The sequence below is a fragment of the Pieris napi genome, chromosome W (assembly GCF_905475465.1).
Source record: "Pieris napi chromosome W, ilPieNapi1.2, whole genome shotgun sequence".
NCBI classification, from domain to species: Eukaryota; Metazoa; Arthropoda; class Insecta; order Lepidoptera; family Pieridae; genus Pieris; species Pieris napi.
The window spans coordinates 1091788-1113297 of NC_062258.1; the positions used below are offsets into that span (position 1 = coordinate 1091788).

General features: G+C 38.6%; 1 non-coding gene across 1 annotated transcript; it reads left to right on the top strand.

The window, feature by feature from the left end:
• Positions 1 to 12767: 12767 nt before the first annotated feature.
• On the top strand, positions 12768 to 12886 carry LOC125062125. The gene has a single exon (XR_007119202.1). It is a non-coding gene; the product is annotated as a 5S ribosomal RNA (ribosomal RNA).
• The last annotated feature ends 8624 nt before the right edge of the window (positions 12887 to 21510 follow it).

Sequence of the window (21510 nt, forward strand, 5' to 3'; positions counted from 1 at the left end):
ATGCTACGACTCGAGAGAGTACAAAAGAGGTTACTGTGGCATCTGCTTTTCTCCAGTGGCATCTCGAAAAAAAAGTTGCCAACGTACGAAACGAGGCTGGCGCACTTTAACATGTTGTCACTGGAGAATCGCAGAAAATCAATTGATATATCGTTTGCATTTAAGATATTCAATAATCTGATTGATTGCCCGAACCTCCTATCTAAATTTAATTTTCGTGTACCCTCTCGATACCCCCGGCATCCCATTGTTCCATTTGTCCCTCCTTTCCGTAGAACGCGATTTGGTCAAAACTCACCGATGTCCAGATTAAGCATACTTATAAACGAGCTAGGTCTGGATATACATAGTTGCTCACCTCACAGTATAAAATCGATTTTTGTTTAGTTTTTTTTTATAGTAATTAGAATTTTTTCTTTGCTAAGTAAGTGTTTTGTTTTTTGTAATCAGAATTTTTTCTTTGATAAGCAATTGTTTTTGTTTTGTAATGTTTGTTTTGTTTAATAATCTCTTTTTGATCTATATGTATGCTATGTTTGCCTATAAGTGCTTGGCACATTAAAAATTGTATTTTGTGTTTGTTTCTACCAATGTCTCAGTGTGCCGAGCGTTGGCAAGCTTTATCAATAAAAAAAAAAAAAAAAAAATTATTTTACAGACGCTAGAACATTCACAATAATATAACAAAATCTTAGTACTTAAAAATATACAGTAAAAGAAAAGCAATGTTAGCAAAAATATAAATGCTTTTTTGCCCCGTCTTACCTCCCTCGGATAACGGACCTCGGCCGCAGAGCAGGAGGAAAATAATAAACGGCTCAAATATAAGAGTCCTCTAACTTCGATTTTGTTCCCTTTGGAGTAGAGATTCTTGGGCCGTGAGTTTCAAGTGCACAGGCTAATTAAGTAGTACCGGTGACCCCAGAGCTGGTGCTTTCCTCGCTTATCGAATAAGTATCGCAATACAGTGAGGAAATGCTGCTGGCGTTAAAAGTATACTGCCACGAAATCAAACTTTTTAAATTTTAAATTATTTTTATTGTTACTATGTAGGTTAAGAAAATATTAGGTTTGAATAAACATTTACTATTACATTAATATAAAAACATAACATACATAAATCTGTGTGAAATTCAAATGATGTGTATACAAGTGTGTGCGTGGATGATCGTATGATCGGCTTCCGTCTGGACTGTACCCCAAACCACCACAACAACGAGTAGTAATTTATCAGTACCTACTACCTCAGTATAACTCAGTATCTATCGAGGTCTGAGGGCAAGCAGTATTTCCAGTATTTTGTATCTCCATAATTGAACACCTTGGATACCAATAAGCCCAATTTAAAATTTTGTTAAAAAGGGGACTGTATGAAGTGGATAATGAGTCAAAAACAGCTGACTAATTAAACACCAATCATCAAGACTACGCCTTGGTTAGTACGCCGATAAGCTATCATTTTGGTACCTAATTATAAAGTCGTAAAAATTTAATATATATATATATATATTAAATTTCAATTTGAACGGTCGTGTCCCCTTACCATACCAAGATGGGGGGGGGGAGACATAACTGGTGGTGCCCGAACTGGAGAGACACCGACGGAAGGTCAGGAAGCTGTTCAATAGAGCAGTGAACACACGGTTACCCACCGACTGGGACAAGTACACGGTCGCGAGAAGGCGATACAAAAAAACTTTTACGTACTAGGAAGCTCGAGTGTTGGAGACACTTCTGCACCAGTATTGAAAACAACAACCAGGCAACCAGGGTGAAATCATGCCTCTCCAGAGAGCCCAATCACTCGATCGGTTGTCTTAAAAAACCTGACAACACATTTACAAAAACTGATTCAGGAACATGTGAACTACTACTGGCAACACACTTTCCGGGTTGCATAATAGCCAACGAACAGGCCTGGCAACCATACTCAGAGAGAGCCACCGACAGCTCAGACTGGGAAGTAGCTCACAAAATAATCACTAATGAAAAAGTAACGTGGGCAATCAACTCCTTCCTTCCATTCAAAGCGGCTGGTTTGGACGGCATCTTCCCAGGCCTCCTAAGATGGAGTGGGAACTTAATAGTAGACTATCTTGTCTCTGTCTTCCGAGCCTGTATAGCCCACCGATACATACCCTTGAAATGGAGAGAAGTAAAAATCATATTCATCCCAAAACCAGGTAAAGAGGACTATACCCAAGCGAAGTCCTTCAGGCCTATTAGCCTTACTTCATTCCTCTTAAAAACGATGGAGAGGCTGGGAGACCTGGAGATACGCAGCCGGGTATCGCTATCCAAATTCCTACACCCTAATCAACATGCCTATAGCTCGGGCAAATCAACGGACTCATCACTCCACAACGTCGTGTCTCGCATTGGCAACTCCCTGAAGTTAAAGCAGTCAACCCTTGGTGCATTTATTGACATCGAAGGTGCTTTTGACAAAACAAACTTCACGAGTATAACCAGAGCACTAAGGTCATGTGGAGTACCATCAACCCTTATAGAATGGATAAACAACATGCTAAAACAACGAGCTATACAGTTCACGGTAAACTCCACAACACGAGGCATTGTCAGCAGAGGATGTCCGCAGGGAGGTGTTCTTTCGCCTCTACTGTGGAACCTTGTGGTTAATGAACTTATCACAGAACTCAACGCTGACAATCTCTACACTGTGGGTTATGCTGATGACATAGCTATCTTGATATCTGGGAACTTTGAAAGCACCTTATGTGACCTCATTGTAGTGTATGAGTGAAGCGCGTGTGTGCGTGCGCACACATTGAGATACCTAAATGTACCATTGTAGTGTGCTGTGCGTCAGTCACCAATAAACCTTGATTCATATTACACGTTGTTCTTATTTATCTCAGTGGCGACGAGGATTGGTTTTCGTAAAAAGTTAATAGTTTCTAGACAAAATGCCGATCGGGAAATTGACGGAATTTAATGTAAGGACTGGAAATTGGACTTTGTATATCGAAAGAGCGGAGATGTTCTTCAAAGTAAATGAGGTGAAAACAGATTTGTGGCTACCCACTTTAATCGCGGCTATGGGAGATGAGTCTTATGAATTATTAAGTAATTTGACTAGTCCAGATTTACCAAGCTCAAAAACCTACACAGAAGTCGTAAGCGTGATTAAAAACCATTTACAACCGAAACCATCATTTATATCGCAAAGGTATCATTTTCGACAGAGGCGACAAAATGCGGGTGAGTCGATATCGAAATATCTCTCGGAGTTGACGAAAATGGCCAAATATTGCGAATTTAAAACTGCTTTAGAAGATAACCTAAGAGATCAGCTGATTTGTGGGTTGTGGAGTGAATTAATCAGACAAAGGTTATTCGCGGAAGAGAATCTGGTGTATGGTAAAGCAGTAACCATAGCCTGTGCAATGGAAGCAGCAGAAAAAGATGCAGTGGCGGTGGAACAAAAGACGACGGGTGGCGTGACCGACCCGAGTGGCGGCAGCGCGGCTAGTGCGCTGAACGCCGTGAACGCGCACTCCGCGCGGCGGAGCGGACCGGGCCACCGGGGGCGAGGGGGCGCACGCGCACCGGCAGCGTCGTCGGGGCCAGATCAGAAAGGACAGGGTGACTCAAGATACAATTGTGATGCGTGCGGAGCCGCGGGACACGGCAGCGATGAGTGTCGCTACCGACGCTTTATCTGCGGGAGATGTAAGCAGCGCGGGCATGCATTTACGTCGTGTGTGCCCATTGAATAATGGGGGGCCACGAGGATCGCGAGGAGGAATACACAGCAACATGGTAGCCCATGTACGAACCATGGACGAAGCATCGTCGGAGGGGATGGTTTTTCCTGAGTGGTCGGGAGATGATGAACCTCCATCAACCTCAGACGAGGAGGACTGGCAAGTGGAGGAGCTACATCAGCTAAGTTTAAATAGTTATAAGCCGGTAAGCCGGTTGTAGTGATAATTGATAATAAGTCGTTATCAATGGAAATTGATACAGGGTCCTTGGTGTCTTGTATAAGTAAGGAGAAATACGACAAATACTTTTGGAACAGACCTATAGAAAAAAATAATTTTGTTTAATGGTGTTCTGCGGCGCGCGGCCGGTGCCCTACGCGCTGCGCGAGCGGCTCGACGACGAGCTGGAGGGCATGCTGCGCGCCGGCGTCATCGAGCCGGTGGAGAGCGCGGACTGGGCGACTCCCCTCGTTCTTGTGCGTAAGGCTGACAATGAACTCCGTATCTGTGCCGATTATAAAGTAACACTAAATCCGGTTCTGGAAGTTGATAGGTTCCCGTTGCCGCGCATCGATGATCTATTGGTGAGATTAAACGGTGCTAGGATTTTCTCAAAAATCGATTTATCGCAGACTTACAACCAGATTGAACTCAACGACCCTGATAACTTAACAGTCATCAACACACACAAGGGTTTATATAAGTACAAAAGATTAGTATACGGGTTATCCTCCAGCCCCGGTATTTTTCAACGGATAATGACAAATCTTTTCAACGATATTCCCAACACAGGGGTATTTTTAGATGATGTAATCATCGGAACGTCTAATACACAAGAACATTTAGCAATTCTAGAAAGAGTGTTACAACGCTTATTAAATAATGGAATGAGGCTTAAGAAAAGTAAATGTTCATTTATGATGAGTGAGGTAAAATATTTAGGATACTTAATATCGGCAGATGGAATAGGAGTCGATCCCGAGAAAATTACGGGAATAATAAATATTCCCCGTCCCAATAACGTAACGGATCTGAGGGCATTCTTAGGCACAATTAATTTTTATGCCAAGTTCATTAATAATTTGAGCGCTACACTCGCCCCACTGTACACCCTGTAAAAACAGGCACGGAGTGGCACTGGGATAGAGAGTGCGAAAAAGCGTTCAAAAACATTAAGAATATTTTAATTAGCGCAGACGTACTGGCCCACTATGATCCGCATAACCGAACCATTGTTCTTAACTTGTGACGCAAGCGCTCGTGGTATAGGCGGCGTGCTCACGCAGTGGTGTGAGGGGGATAGCAGTAGTGGCGATTCAGGTAGGCGAGAACGGCCCGTAGTGTATGTATCCCGCGCACTCACCGCGGCGGAAAAACATTACTCACAAATAGAGCGAGTAGCTTTAGCTATTGTTTACTGTTTCGAAAAATTGCACCAGTATCTGTATGGAAGGTCCTTTACGCTACGCACCGACCATACGCCTTTAGTGACAATTTTCGGTCCCAAACAAGGTATTCCATCGATGACCGCTAGCCGGTTGCAGCGGTGGGCGATTAAGCTCTCCGCATGTATAGGGTGTCTCAGTAAGAGTGCACTTTTTAAAATTGTAATATTTTTGTTTTCCTGCAAGTGGCAACTCTGAAATTTGACAGGTGCCACCTCTGTTTGTTCCGATTATTAAAAATGGAGCACTTTTTGAAAGAACAACTCGTTATAATTGTGAAAACTCATCACAAAAGTAACGCTGAAAACGCTCGCAAACTTCACCAAATTTTCAGCCGAGAAAGTGTACCTAATGTGTCAACCAATCGAAGAATGGCCAAAAAATTTGAAGAAACTGGGTCAATTATGGATTATAAGAATCCTTTGCGTCAACGTACCGGTCGGTCCCATGAAAACATTGCTGCTGTAAACGAGAGTGTCGCCGAATACCCGAAAACATCAATTCGACGCAGCAAATTTTGACTAAAGACCTCCACCTTCATGCGTACAAGATTCAGTTAACTCAGGAGCTCAAACCAGCAGACCAAGGAAAGTACCGGCAATTTGCTCAATGAGTAATGGAGAAAAGGGAAGTCGATGCCAATTTTTCGAAAAAAGTCTTTTTCTCCGATGAACAGAACACATTAACTCACGAAATTTTGATGTCAACTAGCCACCAAGATCGTGCAATTTAACGCCGTGTAATTTTTTTTTTGGGGTTTTGTGAAATCTCGAGTTATATGCGAATAAACCCGAAACCATTCCTGAGCTCCGATCGGAAATCCAACGCGTCATCGGGGAGATACAGCCACATCTCTGTGCAAAAATCATGGAAAATTTCATGAAAAGTGTAATGGCCTGTCATCAGAGCCGTGGAGGTCATTTGCTGGATATTTTATTCCATACTTAATCGGACCATGTCTTCTTTACAATACAATAAAAATATCAGAACTCTGTCATAAAATACTTGTTTTTATTTAAAAATGAAAAAGTGCACTCTTACTGAGACACCCTATACCTACACGATAGAATACATCCCATCAAAACAGAATGGAGCGGACGGGTTGTCACGTTGGCCCGCGGCGAGCGCAGTAGACAAACAAACAAGGCAGGTACCGGAGCAAACTTTTTTGCATTTCGCACAAAACGCTGTTTTATTAGATTATAATGAAATTAAAAAACAAACGGGTCGGACCACTTGTTAGGCAGAATAATAAGGTATATACGTACGGAGTGGCCAACTGATTGTGAAATCAAGACATTACAACCTTATTATAATCGTAAGCAGGAATTATATGAGGAACTGGGGTGCATCTTATGGGGACATAGGGTGGTAATTCCGGAGTCTTGTAGGGAAAAGGTACTTACAGTGTTACATGAGGCTCATATGGGGATCGTAAAAACCAAAGCTTTTGCGAGAAGCTATGTGTGGTGGCCAGGGATGGACGAGGCCATAGAAGTTATGTGCCGGGGGTGCGGGGTATGCGCAGCGGAGGCGGATATGCCACCGCGACATGCGCCGTGTCCTTGGCCATGGCCGGATAAGCCTTGGTCACGTATACACATGGACTTTTTAGGACCGATAGCAGGGAAACTTTTCCTCGTCATAGTAGATGCCAGAAGTAAGTGGATTGAGGTTAGCCAAGTGCCAAGTACAGCAGCGGGTTATACGGTTAAAGTACTTAGTGACGTCTTCGCAAGATACGGTTTGCCTAAACAAATCGTCTCTGACAATGGGCCACCATATACAAGTCAGGAATTTGCACAATTTTTAAATAGTAACGGTATCGAGCACATTTTTTCAGCGCCGTACCACCCGGCATCGAATGGGGCGGCAGAGAATGCAGTTCGTACTGTTAAAAGGGTAATTAAAAAGCCATAAGAGAGAACAAAGACGTAACATTATCGTTAAATAGTTATTTACTATATTATAGGAACACGGAACATTGCACGACGGGCGAAACGCCAGCAGTGTTGATGGTAGGTCGTAGGCTGCGTACCAAGCTCGATGCACTCACACCGAGCCGGGAGGACGTGGTTAAAAAGGCACAAAGTCGCCAAAGGGACCAGGGGCCGAAGGGGACACGTCAGCTAGGCAAGGGGGAAGAGGTTTGGTTACGTCAAGGCGGGGGAAGAGAAAGATGGGTACCGGGAACAGTAGAGGAAAGGATAGGTATTACGGATTATAGGATAGTATATGCTTTAGGCAGGGTAACACATAAACACATCGATCAACTAAAGAGACGGATACGGAGTTCATTGATCGGCCCTTCTATTCCGACACAGCCAAGTGGGCACGATGAAGCGCCAACCGCGGAGCCTGGAGAACCCAGTCCAAGCAATAGGTCAAGGGGCGATTCATCGAGAACCCCCGAGACGCCAGTGACGCCGATGACGCCCGCGACAGTTTCCGTTTCTCCTAACAGCGGTGGGCAGGATGAATTCTTTGAGAGTAGGGAGCACCAGAGCCCGGGTACCTTTCAGGCTTCAACACCTACCCCTGAACCGGTTCAACCTCGTTGTTTTCGACAATGTCGATTAAACAATCCACCTAATTATAAGTTTTGATTTACTAGTAGTCATTTATAATTTACCTAAGTTTAGTAATAAGTATGGTGTTGGTTTATATAATTGTTAGACAATAAGATAGGCTTACCTGTAATAGATCTAAGTAAGTAATTAGTTAATGTAAGTTTATTTTTTTAGTAACAGTTGTGTCAAATAAGGGTGGAGATTATGTAGTGTATGAGTGAAGCGCGTGTGTGCGTGCGCACACATTGAGATACCTAAATGTACCATTGTAGTGTGCTGTGCGTCAGTCACCAATAAACCTTGATTCATATTACACGTTGTTCTTATTTATCTCACTCATGAGAAGAGCTTTCAAAGTGATTGAGAGATGGTGCAATGAGCACGAGTTATCTGTCAACCCATCAAAAACAGAACTAATACTTTTTACCAACCGAAGAGTTCTTGGACCATACAGACTTCCGAAACTCTTCAACACTGAACTCATACTCAAGAATGAAATCAAGTACCTAGGTGTGATTCTGGACAGTAAACTGCTCTGGAACAAACATCTAGAACACAAACTAAACAAAGTAACGATCGCCTTTTATCAATGCAAAAAGATGCTAGGCGTGAAATGGGGCTTATCGCCTAAGATAACATTATGGATATACACTGCCATAATTAAGCCAATCCTAGCCTACGGAGCCCTTGTTTGGTGGCCCATAACAGAACTTCAAACGGCAATTACCAAACTCGGACGCTTCCAGAGGCTTGCTTTGTCCGCTGCTAGCGGTTGCATGAAAACAACACCAACTGCAGCAATGGAGATGGCCCTGCAGATCTTACCCCTGGACCTACACATACAGCAGGAGGCAGCCCTGGCTGCTATCAGGCTTATGGTACTGGATCTTTGGGGAAAAAATCACTACAGTGCACACACAGCGATTCTCAACAGGGCAAAAGAGTATCAACCTCTTATTGCTGCGCCCTGTGATAGAATCACTAACCAATTAATATTTAACAGAAAATATCAAATACAACTGAGAGAAGAGGAACATGATCGGTCGACCGTGAATGAGCTACGTATATATACAGATGGATCCAAAACAGGGTCTGGCTCAGGCGCTGGCATATTCTCTCTTGATCTCAACATCAACATACACCTACCCTTGGGCGCACAGAGCACGATCTTTCAATGTGAATGTGTCGCCTTAACCGAAGCAGCCAGAGCCGTGCAACGGCTAGGGATTAATGACTTTTGCATTAAATTCGTATCCGACAGTGCATCCGTGCTGATGGCGCTCGGAAACAAAAAAACCAACAGCAAACTAATACTGGAGTGTCATGAAGCACTGGAGGTCATAACCCGAACCAATAGGGTTACCTTGCAGTGGATAAAGGGACACAGTGGATCTCTCGGCAATGATGCTGCAGACGAGCTTGCGAGAAGAGGCTCCGGAATGATGCCTGCTGGCCCGTATCCGCTCCTTCCTTTGCCCTTCTCGCTGGTGCGAACCTGGATTCGCCAGAGATCCGCTGAACTCCAGCAACAACGATGGTCGCATGGTGCGGCCTGCAGACAGTCCAAAGTGGCTCTGCCAGCAGTAAACCCGCAACTGACAAAGCGACTACTAAACCTAAATAGAACCAACCTTAAAATAATGATAGGGACAATAACGGGTCATTGCCTCCTAAATAAACATCTTTTTGTCCTAGGCGCGACAGACAGCCCCCTGTGCAGAGGCTGTTTCAGCGCAGAGGAAACAGTCACCCACGTAGTCCTGGAATGCGAGGCTGTGGCTAATCAACGTGAAAAAATCCTCGGAACGGTGAGGTCGCTCCGGGAAGCCTGTGAAGTGCCCAGGAGACTTCTGTGCTTCTGGATGGAGCTAGGCTGGCTAAATTAGCCAGGACTCGTACGCACAACGGACCAACCACGAGTCTAATTGCGGAGAAAGGAGACCTACTACCCTAACCCTAACCCTATATATTAAATTTTTATTTAAATTGGTTGTATATATATATATAGGGGAACACACATTCATACAGTCAAAATAAAACTTGAACGAAATAAAGTACAGTCTTGCTTTTGTATGTGTGCATGAGTCGAGGTACCAACTATACATCAACGACGTTTCGTGAAATTCGCATGGATGAGAGTGAAGTTACAGGCATAGACGTGTTTTCGCGCTCGGTAAGTAATTTTTTGATCTATGTTTTTATCTCTTGTTATCGTAGATAAAAAAAGTTTTCGTGTAGAGTATTCTATCAGTAACTAGCAAAATATACTTAAGATACGTCTCCAATACTTAATTTATGACGTTTTCCTATTAATATTAAAATAAGTTATATTTTGTTGTTATTCAGTTAGTGGGGTACATTCGGACAGCACTAGATGGGGCACATTTGAACGAATTGTACAACTAAATTTGTACAAAAATTTGTCGACGCGAACTGTCTTTTTCATACAAATTAAGTTTTCGACTTTCTACATATTACACTACTGTTAAGGCATCTTGACTAAGGTTGATTTTGATGCTTGTGAACCAGATGCTGTGAATAATTTACCAATCCATCAAATAGTAGTTCCTTCGAAGTCAGTTTTGACACCAGAGGCATTTCGACCCTATTCGCATTCTGTAAGAAGTGATAAAACAAGCAAAATGACGATGACGGCCAGGAAAACCACGAATTTATACTGCCACACCCGAAAATAAGAAGTTGTAATCCACACCAAAGAGTAAAAAAATTAATTCTAAATTTAAGATACCTAACTAATTAAATTTTGTTTTACATAAGAAAAGTATTTTATTTTTGTTTAATAGAAGTTAAATCTTTATTTTTGTGTTTAATTTCATTGCTAATAAATGAATTTTGAACTACCCCACAGCGTAAGAAGGTACCCCCAACACTGTACGAAGGTGCCCCGTTGATGGGGCAGATTCGTACGTTTTCCAGATTTAGTTTAAATCATAATTATGGTTGAAACATCGGATGAAATCATTTGTCATTTTTTTATTTGAATCTCAGATAGTTAGACTATAAATTTAAGCTATCAGGTGATTGATTCATGGAAAAATAAAAAAAATAAAAAATAAAATGTGAAACCGTACGAAGGGTCCCCACCTTCCCCTATATATAATAACATACATAACATATAATAAAAAAGAATTATTTTTAAGAAAACAATTATTTTTTAACAAACCAATTATTTTTTAAGACAACAAATATCCATATATATTATAATCATATAATTTTTAGTAAGTCTATTTTGTGATAAAATAACACGTTTAGGGAACAATAACTGTCCTAAAATATTAATAAACGTTTATATAGATTTAATGATATATACGTCATCCTACGTGGACCTGAATTCCCGTAACCTTTATTATTTAGATATTAATAAAAATAGGGCAGAAATTCTAGAACTTTAATTATCCCCAGTTGCTTTGAGCACAGGATGTTTATTATTACAGGATATGATTCACTTTTGCAGTGCAGCCTCCAAGATTTAAAAACATTTTACCAGCCGTCAAAACATTTCAAGTAGCCGTACTATACCGACAAGCCACCCTGGGGGCGGAAGGGTGGCGAATGGCACCTGTTGATATAAACTTTGCCAGGAAATTCAGGGCAAGACGTACTTATATTTAAGCTTGGATTTTAGTATGGCTTCTTCCCTTCGTTCGTTGCATTTTCTTAGTTAATTTTAATAGTTTGATTGTAGAAATGTATATCTTTTTACACGACTTTTAAACAACTACTATTTCGATTTTGTTTGATACAACCCGATATAATGATCGTGTTAGCATAGTCTTGAAGATATCTTTATTGTTACGTACTGCAAGGAAACCTTCCAGCATTAGGGAGACTCGTTTATTGATAATTTTTACTTTAAGAATATAGTAAAAATAATTTTTATATACATCTTTCCTTAAGGTTCTCTTGTGCTAATGCTTATAAAATTAAAACAAAATATGGGATGAAAGGGAAGAGAATATCATAGGGAATCCACGAGATAAGTCCGTAAGTCTCTCATTCGTGCGTTTTTGTACATTCATTCATTGTTCTCATTTATCCATTTGTACTTGGTCTGTAGAAAAAGTAAATATTTTACAACCATTTTATATAATTTATGCTATATTTCGTTTGCACTTTGTTTTGAAATTGGAGGTAATTTGAAGTTTGGAATTTGTAATTTGCAATTTGAGGTCTTTTGTTTTGTGATCCTATAGTAATGTTTGTCTGTATGGACTCATTGATTGTGAACATTGGTACGCTGTCCGCATCTGTTATCGAGAACATACAATGGTTGCAAAATTTATAATTTCTATCCTGTGTTTTGGTGTGTGGCGTTATTAGCACGGCTATTTGTAGATAAATTAATGTACAATGGCCTTAATTATTACGCTTTCCTGGACTTGATTTTAATTTATGCATAGAAAAAATATTCTGCGACAAAGTTACAAAGAAGACGTTGCCTGCAGGATGCGGCGGCTTCCTGTAAGGAAAAGAAATAATTAGAAAAAAGATAGCTAATTGAATAAAAAATATTGACTGCGTTCGAGTCCATTTTTTTCACAGCCCTATACTTCTACGTACAAGCATCCTTCCGTGTATTATTTGAAAACGTATTTCACACTTTTGTTTTGGTTGAACGCGCTGATTTCATGAATAGATTTATTGGAACGAAGTTCCTTATCGCGCGTTGTGAAAGGGGGCTAGACGGAAAAAATTCTTATGAAAAGTTGTCACGACACTTTTTTGCTATTTGCTATTGTTATCGTCCGATCACCGAAGTTAAACAACGTCGGGCGAGGTCAGTACTTGGATGGGTGACCGCGGCCTGAGAACACCTCGTGATGTTACCTTTTTTTGTAGGGATAAGAAATGAAAATTTTTGGAATCACTTAACTATATTAGTCTTGTTGGAACGAATTTATCGAGCGTTGCGAAAGGGGGCTAGACGGAATAAATTAAGACCAAAAGTTGTAACGACACTTTTTGCTATAGTTGTTATATTTTACATTTTCGATTTAGCTATCGCCAACGTCCATACCACGTTGAATACACCGGTTCTCGTCCGATCACCGAAGTTAAGCAACGTCGGGCGAGGTCAGTACTTGGATGGGTGACCGCCTGGGAACACCTCGTGATGTTGGCTTTTATTTTTCGTCGTAAGATTGGTGTCGAGAAAATCTATCATACTGTTATGATACCAGTTAACATATAAATTAATCGAAAGGAATTTCGTTCCATCCGGGTGTCCCTTGACACCTCTAAAGTTTTTTTATTAATTATTTCGACTATGTGTTTGCGTGTTGTTCCTACGAGAACGTAAGTGTGTGCTCCTCTTTCACCATGCCTCCTGCGGATAGAGGACAAATCTTTGTTTTTAATTTATGTTATTATTAATAAGTACTTAAAATGTCACATGGGACATGGTGTAATGGTTGCAGCTCCTTACAAACATTTTGTAAAACAAAAAAAAAATGGCGATTAAAAAGAGTGGCGGAGAGTTTGTTGCCAGTTCTTCACTCCCGTTCTACGCCCTCGATTTGAGAACTGGCAGTAAATGTAAAATTAGAAGTATTAATATGTATTTCTTTACTGACAAGTCATAAGTGTACATTATGTTACCTATGTGATGAAATGATTTTTTACTTTTTAGTTTTACTAGAGAAACCTGCCATCACACACAGAGGGCTACTAAAAAAACCTATCTCCTCACGTCAGTTATTCATCAAGTCAAGTCAAGAATCATTTATTGCAATAAGACCACCTAAAATGGCACATTTGAACGTCAAATAAAATATAAAGAAGATTCTAGTAGCCCCTTCCAAAAGGTAGTTTCGTGTGGAGAAGAATGGGCAAAAAACTCCACACTTACTCTTTTAAAATATGTTTACAATATTTTGTTTACATTAGTTAAATAATTATATGTGAAGATAATGTACTCTTAGAATAAGCAAAAAAGTTAGTATACATGTTCCTCACATAGTTACAAATACCGAAACCGTAGAATATTATGCATTAATAAAAATAATATAAAAAAACACAATAAAGCAGTGTGTGAGATAATTAAATAATTACATTTTGTAGTATTATAAATTAAAAAAAATTACAAAAATATGAATTGTATGTATTCATCGTACAAGAATATTTTCATAAACCTATACATATATATATTATTATTTATATACATATATATATATAACGTGCAATAAATTTATTTAAATTGGTTGTCTATGTTATTTTCGTAATTCCAATTCCTATCTATTAACAGATAAAACTGCCTCGGAGCTTTGTGGTTTATATTTTCGTCATTTTGGCAAAATCAATTTTTCTAAGATTAATTTTCACAGCTTAGAAGTTTGATCCACGGTTCTCGTGATACAGTAACATCTCTACCATACGGACTATGAAGTTATTAAATATAGAGAGCATTTTTATTGCTACGCACTTAAATATCATTGTATTTAAAGGCCGGCAACGTACTTGCGGCATGCAATGGCTTATAGCAGTGTGAGTGTCCATGGGCGGCGCTATCACTTAAGGTCAGGTAAGTCTCCTGCCCGTTTGCCTCCTATTACATAAAAAAATAGCACTGCGTTCTCTACGTCTAGTCTCAAGTGAAATAAGCGTTTGGTCAAGTGCGTAATTCAAAACTAGGCGCTACAACCTTCTAGGTCTGGGCCTCAGATTTCTGTATCCGTTTTGTGACTGACGCAAGTTAAGTGCCTGACACACGCCGTCGACTTTTTTATACACACTACTGTCAATACGGTCTAAGCATGTCGAATTAATCACGATTTTTCCTACCATACTAGCGAGTATTGAATGCTCATAGACCTAAATACCATTGGTGCTCAGCCGGGGTTTGAACCTAGAACTTCAGGGATGAGAGAGGCTGAACAACATCACTATTAACACATACAGACATCATAAGTAACTACACAATAAGTAACTAAAGGAACTCTATTATCTTTATTATAAATTCAAACACAGGGTATATAGAGAATACTAAAATATTAAGAACGTATCTAAAAAATGTATAAAGAGAAACAAGAAAGGTAAACTACTGTCTGGCTTGTACTACGACGCATTGAGGATGTGTGCGTTTATATCTCAAGATCGCATTACGCTATCAAATTTACAGGAAACTTGTTCGAACAATTTCACGTAGTTTCCAGCATTTGCAATGCCAGCGAGTTAAGGACGTCTTATTTCAATGAGCACTGTTTATTTCGTATTCCTACAGATAACTGTATGAAACAAAAAAAAATTATACTAAAGATGTAATACATAATACGAAAAGGTTCAAAATTTACAAAACTTAGGAAATAATCAATATTTTACTTGAAACTGGCATAAAGTTAAAGCCATAACATTAAAAAAAAAATCAATAGGGGCCTCATAGCCTAGCGGTCTTATTAAGTGGCAGCTAGGTGAGCGGTACCGGGTTCGATTCCCGGTTCGAGGGCAAGTTTTAATTTAATTAAATTTGTTCTCGGCCTTTGGGAGGGTTGTACGGTACCGGGCGAGTGCCTAAACCGTACATGGAGGACACGGTCGAATTTCTAAATACAAGCACGAATTATAAAAAATCCTATACTTGACGCTGCCTAATGCACAAATCGTACCAGAGCCATAAAAAAAAAAAAATAATAATAATAATCAATAAATATTATAAAATACATTCAACTAAGTATCGCTATAGCAAATCTAAATGCGGTTATTGTAATTGCAATGTAACCACAAAATTTTGATTCAATATCTAACTGAACGTTTAAACTATTTCAAGTGAGGGAGATTATTACAGTACTAATAAAAAGCGGGGTTGGCGGTTAAGGTAAAAGTTTAGGATTTACAGTCAAAACCGTTTAGGACGACATCGTTTAGAACAACATACCGGTTATGTTGACCAAAATCAAAGATCCCGACTGAACTCTATTGTATTAGGTACTTAATAACCACGTCATCGGCTGTTACGACTATCGGTTTTAACGACCAAATATGAGTAGTCCCTTCGATGTCGTTATAATAGATTTTGACTGGATTTATTTAAGCCAAACCATAAAGAACATTGTCTAAAAAAATCGAGGTGAGCCTTTTAAAGATCTTCCTACTAGAGATTTTAAAAATCAATAGGATAAACAGATATACATTTAAATTTAGCATAAAGGTAAGTACTTAGAAGCAAAGTCGATTTTATGGCTTTGATGCCAGCTTTCCAATTAATTTTTTCTTCGCTAAACGAAGCATACTAATTATTGTTATATGCATATAGCAATATATCGTTGCATATCTGCCCTGCGATTCTGTAACTCACTTCACGAACTCACACAGCGGTTTTCGCATCGGCGGTCGCTCTCAAATCAGTCGTGAAGCAGTCATTTTATGATTTGGCATTCTGATAAGCAATAAACTACAAGCTCCCACCTTTTCAGACATACCTTAAAGAAAGTACTTCAAGATTGTAGACGAAATTTGATTTGATCCCTAAAATTCATATTTTCTTTTATTAGTTCTCTTCTTCTATCTATATGTGGATATAATGTACACAAACCGCACACCCTTAGGGTTGAGAATTAGAGGCTTAAGAGAGGCTTTAGATTGTTATATTAATAGCAAGACAGTCCGCAATCCAAAAACAAACATAAATTAAAATCGATTTAGCGAGCTGTAAATTAAATGATATTTTTAATCAATCTAATTTGTTTAATTAAAATTTCATGCAGTCTGATTCCACAATCATCACACATCCTTTGTTAGAAAACCCCTCACATTCAGATAAAAACGAATTGCAAAATGATCACTATAATTATGCATTCATTTCGGTTGTTTGGACTTCGTAGCCATTGTAGCGTAGGCATAAGGCGTAGCGTTTCGTAGCTGACGGCACTAGTCATTGAATGCCGATCGATTTTCGAGATATTTAGAAATATAAAACATGTTATGAGAAGCGAGTATCGTATTCGTTAAGTAGCAAATCTTTACTAATATTATAAAGAGGAAAGATTTGATTTTTTGTTTGTATGAAATGAATAGGCTCCGAAACTACAGGCCAGATTTCAAAAATTCTTTCACCGTTGGCAAGCTACACCATTCCCGAGTGTAATAGGCTATGTTTTATGTCAGGGATGCTTACTAAAACATGAATAATCTAACCCAAGGTGTAAAAAAATAAACAAAAAACTTCCTTCAATCGCGTGCGCTGCGAAAACTATTAATGATAGAATAAAATGACGTATTACAATTTTTCAGGACACATAACTATCTATAAAAAATGTCTCGACAGCATGTCTCTATCTTTTATAAGCGTCCTTTTATTATTATTATTTTATTACAAAAAACCACCGCTAGAAAAGGCTCTTTATTCGTACCTAGGTATTGATCCTTATCAAAATAAATACCAACGTTTCACATAAGCTACAATTTAATGGCATAACCACCAAAAAAGCATGGTGGATTGGTGTTATCCTGCCGTTTCTCTTGAATAGTTTACTAATATGTAATATAACAAAAATCTTAGCCACAACAACGCTTGGCCGAGTCTACTAGTATGTTATATAATACAAAGACTTAAAGAGAATAAAAATGTTACTTTGTCACCACTATACTTAACTTTACGTTGACACTAAAGTAATGGACATATACACACAAATATAATAAACGGCCCAAATATAAGAGTATTTCCTCCAACTTCGATTTTGTTCCTTTCGGAACTCTGGGGCCGTGGGTTTCAAATACACAGGCGCTAATTAAAGGTGTAAGTTACCTGGTAGATAGTACCGGTGACCCCAGAGCTGGTGATTTTCTTGATCAACGAATAAGTATCGCAATACAGCGAGGAAATGCTGCCAGCGTTAAAGGTACACTGCCACAGGGACCAAACTTTGTAATTTTTTTTTCATTAAATTTCAATTATTTTTATTATTCCTATGTATGTATGTTAATTATGTTAAGAAAATTGTAAATTCTGTATATGTAGTTGATTATTCTGTTTAGGTTTTATTTAAGTAAATTATATATTAGTATTATTAGTTACAAAATAACCAGACACAAATAAGCCTATAGTTTTATTTCAATACGTAGCCGCATAACTAAACACATCAATCAAAAATCAGAACGGAAGAGGGTTACAATAGAGTTCAGCCCTGCGATTCTGTAACTCACTTCACGAACTCACACAGCGGTTTTCGCATCGGCGGTCTCTCTCAAATCAGTCGTGAAGCAGTCATTTTATGATTTGGCATTCTGATAAACAATAAAGTACAAGCTCCCACCTTTTCATTATTTCATAATTGAATAGGGCATGTCCCTAATACGCCTGCAATAGTTTTTGTTACTTAGACTTTGATGATGTAATTGTAATGTGTACATTAAGTTCACCGTTCGAGCAAATGTTAAACGCGCACATAGAAAGAAAGTCCATTGGTGCACAGCCGGGGAATGAACCTACGACAGGTATGAGAGTCGCACGCTGAAGCCACTAGGCCAACACTGCTCATATGTAAATGATACGAGTACTTTAATCAAAATATCAATACTTTACCTCATATAAGTTGTACGCACAACGGACCAACCACGAGTCTAATTGCGGAGAAAGGAGTCCTACTACCCTAACCCTCATATAAGTTATTTTACAAATGCATTGAAGCGGAAACGTACGATGAAAATATTGGAAATATTTTCCCTTAAATATCGGACAAAATTCATATTCAATAATGGAGTGTAAAATTTTATTAATAGACTGAGCTCACCCTCTCACAAGGTCCGGGCTGTTACCATGGCAACTCCAGGCTACGAGCGTATCTACCTCCCTCATTCTAGGAACCCTGAATGTAGTTCAGTGCACAACCGTAATCCTTCATTACAACATTGCTTACATGCCAGTCTCGCTTTTAATTTATACGCTTTAAGACTGGTTTCCTATGCGGGTATTCGAGTTACAAATTTCACGTATATCAGGACTGTCCAATATTGTATTTGATGAATACCTTTGTATAGCTTAATATTTGCACTGGAGTTTCGGGGTATGTCAATGACGTTATTAAAGTTTACCGGAACTGATAAATTCATTTTAGAGTGTTGGGAAAATTAAACATTTCATTAATGTTAGCTATCAATTTAATATTCCAAACAAAGGATTGTCTAAACACGAGTCTTTGTGTTTATAATATTAGTCTGAAACTACTCAAGGTAACATTTAATTCCATCTATTATATTGAAGATCTCAAGTCTCGCTCTTTATTTATAGATCCTTATAACAATAATGAAGACAAACGAATTTATCCAATGGTAAGTGCGTTCTCATTTTAGCAATTAATTTCTAGTAGTACAATTTACAAATAAAAGTAAAAAAAACGTTGTATAAACCTAATATATAAAATTCTCGTGTCGCTGTGTTTGTGGTTAAACTCCTCCGAAACGGCTCGACCGATTCTCATGAAATTTTGTGTGTATATTGGGTATGTCTGAGAATCGGACAACATCTATTTTTCATCCCCCTAAATGTTAAGGGTACCCTAAATATTTTTTTTTTATTTTTTTTTTATTTTTCTGTTTTTATTTTTTTATGATACTACATTTAAAAATACATACAACCCCTAACTTTCACCCCTCTAAAATCAACCCCTATTTTTTATTATAAATGATATACATGGCTAAACGACGTTTGCCAGGTCAGCTAGTATAATATAAAAGTTGACAAAAAGGTCAATTTAGTCGCCACATTCATAAATGTTCAGAAGTGTGATGCAAAAATGTGTCCAAACGTAGAACGAGCCAGTACCAATTTATTTATACATTTATCAAACAAGACGCAAGCAGTTTATTTGTTAATTAATTGACATATGCATTTAATATGACAAAACTTTAATTCTATGAAAACAAAGCTTTGTTATTACGGCTTGTTGGTGTGGAGCTTAAATACAAAGTTTGTTTGATGTACTCGGCTAAAACTCAACGAATCAAATAAACTAGATATGTGGTAGTTATGTAAACATATGGAACACGGAATGCGGTGAGCGAATACTAAATCAATATTGCGTGCTATACGATGTAATTTTTTTGTGAATGTTAATGAAAACTCCAGTGAGGGGATTTTCTTTTAATTAGAATTGATTTGGTTCGATGTTCACTGCTATAGCTTCGGCCGGCGTGGGTTTTGTGTACTTCAAGGTAATTTGCGACCTCTTTGATAATTTTGAATTCCTAAATCAGCTTTATTAGTGAACCCCGTACGAATATCATTCGCATCATATCATTTTGTATTGTGTAGCACTTGCGTAGCTGTGTGTTAATTAGGGTCGGAAATTATTTAGATACTATAATGTAAACTAAATTGATACATCTATCCAGTATCTTTTACTAATCCTATCTCTTCATACTTGACCTCAACTTCATCCGTGATAATTTATTTATAGGTTAGTAGATCAATGCCAGACATGCGTCGCCCATTTTTTGATGTGCGATCAGCAGGTCTTTTCACGGCATATGGGCATTTTCTGTGTCTTGTGAAAAATCTATTGATGGTGGTGGTGGAATATTTTCGAATTTTACATATAATTCTATAAACTTGTACCCATTAGACGTCCGAATAAAGCGAGTTGGAATTTAAATACCGGCCCAATAATTCCATTAACACGTTCGTTGCATTACGAGATCTATTAGATCTCTTGCAGGACTTTTGTATTGTGCGTTGAACATAATCGTGTTTAAAGATAAACGCTTTTTACCGGATAAAAGTTATGTATTATTATAAATTTACAACTATTTGACATAATTTTAAATTTATCCGACGTTTCGCGTGCTTTACAGCGTGCGTGGTCACGGTGACTGAAGACAAAAGATGTTGAATGTCAAAAAGTATCACAGCTGCAGAGAAAGTTGCGTTATCTGTATTTGTTTCCCCGGAGTTGGTATCGACTAAAAGATGGAGGGTTTTGGCAAAAATGGCTTACGGTGTCCTCTGTTTTCGCGGATTGTTTTTCTTTTTGAGATTTTAATTTGGATATTATTGGACATATTCCCAGGTGTTTGACAATTTTAGGCCGTCTTCTCTATTGAAATTGGGGTGTTTTTTTGATTTCAATGGCTTCGCGTACCAATCTTGGGAAGAATCATTTCTCTTTCGCAAGTACTTACGGTTGGTCAAAGCGTATGTAGTGATTAGGCCTATCTAGTATGTGTTCACAGACTGCTGATTTTGTGTGTCGTCTATGTCTTATATCTGCAATGTATAATAATACATAACTTTAATCCGGTAAAAAGCGTTTTTCTTTAAATGTGTAAGGGTTATGTTAATCAAAGACAATACTATAATCGTGTTTTTTCACTCCTTGCGGGGGGATCTAACATAACTAGGATGAGCAGGACAAATATACATATTTGATTCCTACTTAAAGCTGAATTAAAGGACATAAAAAAATAAATTAGAGATGGATTAGGTCCCTAACGCACAGTACTGTAATTGTTTTAATCCCTTGGGTAAGGAGATATGTCGGTACTCGTGAAATCGTACGCCTCGTAGACGCAAGAGAGGGAGGATGGGATTTTTAGTGTTGTCCTAGAATCGACATGGGAAGTCGATAAAAATGTTGGAAAATGTCCAAATTTGCCCCCCATTGGCTAATAATGACAGAGATTCTGATTATAAAATATTTGACGTACCTACAAAGAAAACGATAAACCTTTTTCGTTGGAGCACACGCAGTTAAACAGCACTGACGCTTCTAAAAAAACTAAACGAATTGTAACGATTTGCGCGTAATGTGCAAGCAA